Source organism: Amblyomma americanum, chromosome 1, assembly GCF_052857255.1.
Source record: "Amblyomma americanum isolate KBUSLIRL-KWMA chromosome 1, ASM5285725v1, whole genome shotgun sequence".
NCBI lineage: Eukaryota > Metazoa > Arthropoda > Arachnida > Ixodida > Ixodidae > Amblyomma > Amblyomma americanum.
Window position 1 is genome coordinate 429,527,834 of NC_135497.1, and position 3,295 is coordinate 429,531,128.

Sequence of the window (3,295 nt, forward strand, 5' to 3'; positions counted from 1 at the left end):
AGTGCATGCCCTGCCTAAGCCCATTTATTCCTTTTGATTTCGAGTAGGATGTAATTAACTCGCGTTTGTTCTCTCACCCACTCTGCCCGCTTCCGGTCTCTTAACGTTACACCTATCATTTTTCTTTACATGGCTCGCTGCGTTGTCCTTAACTTAAGCTGAACCCTTTTCGTTAGCCTCCACGTTTCTGTCCCGTAGGTGAGTACCGGTAAGATACAGCTGTTGTACATTTCTCTCTTGAGGGATATTAATAAACTGCTATTCATGATCTGAGAGAACCTGCCATATGCGCTCTACCCCATTCTTTTCCTTCTAGTTATTTCCCTCTCGTGATCCGGATCAGCTGTCACTACCTGCCCTATAAGTATACGTATTCCTTTACCACTTCCAGCATCTCGCTGCCAATTATGAATTGCTGCTCCCTTGCCAGACTGTTGAACATTACCTTGGTTTTCTGCACGTTAATTTTAGGACCCACCTTGCTGCTCTGTCTGTCTAACTCATTGATCATGCCTTGCAGTTCATCTCCTGCTGAGTCAATATCCGGACCATTTCTAACCAAATATCGTCGCTAGGTATCGCGTGTTCAGTCCGAAACACGCCCAGAACGTCTTCTAGACAAGCGTTTTTGCCCTCTGTACTACCCACCATGCATTGAGTGAATGTGAACCCCGCAGTGTTCATAAGAAACGAAATGTCTGTTGTGGTTTTCCTTATATTTGAACGCGCACTGTAGAGCTGCACGAAGGAGACGAAATAGGCTTGGTTCACATTGCACCCGCCAACCTCTCACCGTTTAAAACACACGTGAATCTATTTCTGTCTTTTTGCAGAAATGTAGCGTTTCTGAGAAATCTGGGCAGATATCGGTACTTCATAAAGTAGCCGTCGGATGTACGATTTTTTTTTATTTTATTAATGCGATAGCATTAGATAGCTATGCCACGTCAGAAAAAGATTTTCCGCACGATTGTGTCGTTCTATTAGGATATATGTACAAAAGATTTTGTTTTAGATAGTGTTAGATGAGATCTGGCTGTGGGAAAAATTTGGTCGAAGTGGTACAATTAGTTAATTAAATAAACGCGAAAATTACACTTTGACGTCTCAATACATCTCCGTGTTTCCTGTCAGCAAAACTTTCTCCGCACGATTACGTCGTTCTGTGAAGATAAATGTGCAAAAATTTGATTGTGTTATATAGTGCGTGAGGAGCTCCTGCCGTGGGAATATTTAGTTGATGAATTATAATTAATTAATTACACTTCTACGACCCAATAACCTCGGACATCGACATAGCACCTGGATGTCAAAGCAGCCACAGACGGCGACATAGCACCTGGGCGTCGAAACTAAAATAATTAAATAAAAATTAAATGAATAGAAAACAAGAAAAAGAATAAAACAAATGAAACTAACAAAATAGAAACAAAATTAAAAATAGAAATAAAAATAAATAAATAGTTCGTCTACTGGCGCCGCGGAAAAGACTCGCCTTCCAGAAAGTCCCATGCTTTCGCATTTCTCCACGTAAGCAGACTTAAGTGCCCTCAGAATTTTCATTACGTTCGATGATATCGCAAGAGATGCAAAGTACGGCTGCAACAAACAGTGGAAACAAACTAAACACGTGAGGTGTCCTCTGACAGGACGCCACAGGTCTGAGGGTTGTGCGTATATATATATATATATATATATATATATATATATATATATATATATATATATATATATATATATATATATATATATATATATATATATATATATATATATATATATATGCACTCTCACGTTCCCCTGTACCATCTGAGGCAGCGCCTTGTATATCCGCCCTGTCTTCTTTGAAGTTTGAGTTCGCTGATATGGCTTCCGAGCAACTCAAAGACCCGTGGATCACTTGCCTTTTTGATCTCCTATCTGGCCAATCGTCTCGACCTCCTTCCCGTGCTCTCCGTCGTCAGTCCCACCATTTCGCCATCCGAGACGAGCTCCTTTACCGCCGCAACTATCTCCCGGATGGTCGCAAGTGGCTTCTCGTCATTCCGACACAGCTGCGCTCCTTCATTTGCTCTTCCTACCACGATGATACCCAGTGTTCCCATGCCGGATTCTTGAAGACTTTCACCCGTCTACGACAGCGGTACTACTGGTGTGGGATGGCCCGTTACGTCCGCCAGTTCGTTCAGTCCTGCACCACATGCCAGCGACGAAAACATCCACCTCGCCGACCCGCCGCTCCTACGCAGCCGCTGCATTGCCCAGTACAGCCCTTCGAGCGTGTTGGCATTGACCTCTACGGCCCTCTCCCCAGCACATCAACCGGGAACCGCTGGATCATCGTTGCCATCGACCACCTTACACGTTACGCTGAAACATCGCTTTTACCATCCGCTACAGCCCACGACATGACATCCTTCTTTCTCCATCGCATCATTCTTCGCCATGGTGCGCCCAAAGAGCTGCTCAGTGATAGAGGTCCGGCCTTCCTCTCAGAAGTTGTAGAAGCTCTCCTTCAGGAATGCAGCGTTGTTCACCGCACCAGCTCCGCCTACCATCCCGACAAATGGCATGGTTGAGCGTTTTAATCACACCCTCGGCAACATGCTGGCCATGTATGTTGCTTCCGACAATTGTAACTGGGACCGCGTTCTCCCTTTTGTCACATACGCTTATAACTCCGCTGCTCAAGCCACCACCGGATTCTCTCCGTACTTTATCCTGCACGGCCGTGAGCCTTCTTGCACAATGGACACCATTCTACCTTACCGCCCTGATGCTTCCGAATTTACAACACTTTCTCAAGCCGCAACTTATGCCGAAGAATACCGACAGCTTGCCCGGTCCTTCACTTCTCACGCCCAGCAGCAGCAGAAAAGCACCCGTGATCACCCTGCACTTCCTCCCGCTTACCTTCCTGACTCTTTGGTCTGGCTCTGGGTACCTTCCTCAGGTCCCGGCCTTTCCTCCAAACTTGTTAGCAAGTACCAGGGACCCTACCGTATTCTTCAGCAGACATCCCCCGTCAATTACCTCATCGAACCCCTTACGCCATCCCCTGATCATCGCCGCCGAGGCCGCGAAATTGTCCACACGACCCGCCTCAAACCTTACTACGACCCCGCCGTTGTCATATCGCCCTAGGCCGCCAGGTTGGCGCCCTTTCGCCCGGGGGGAATTGTAAGACTGGACACGGGCTTTAGAATCTTCAGAGGCTGGCGCTCAACGAAGAAGACGACGAGAAGCGCCGAACACTGCGAAGCTCGAACGCCGAACACTCCGAAGCTCGAGCGCC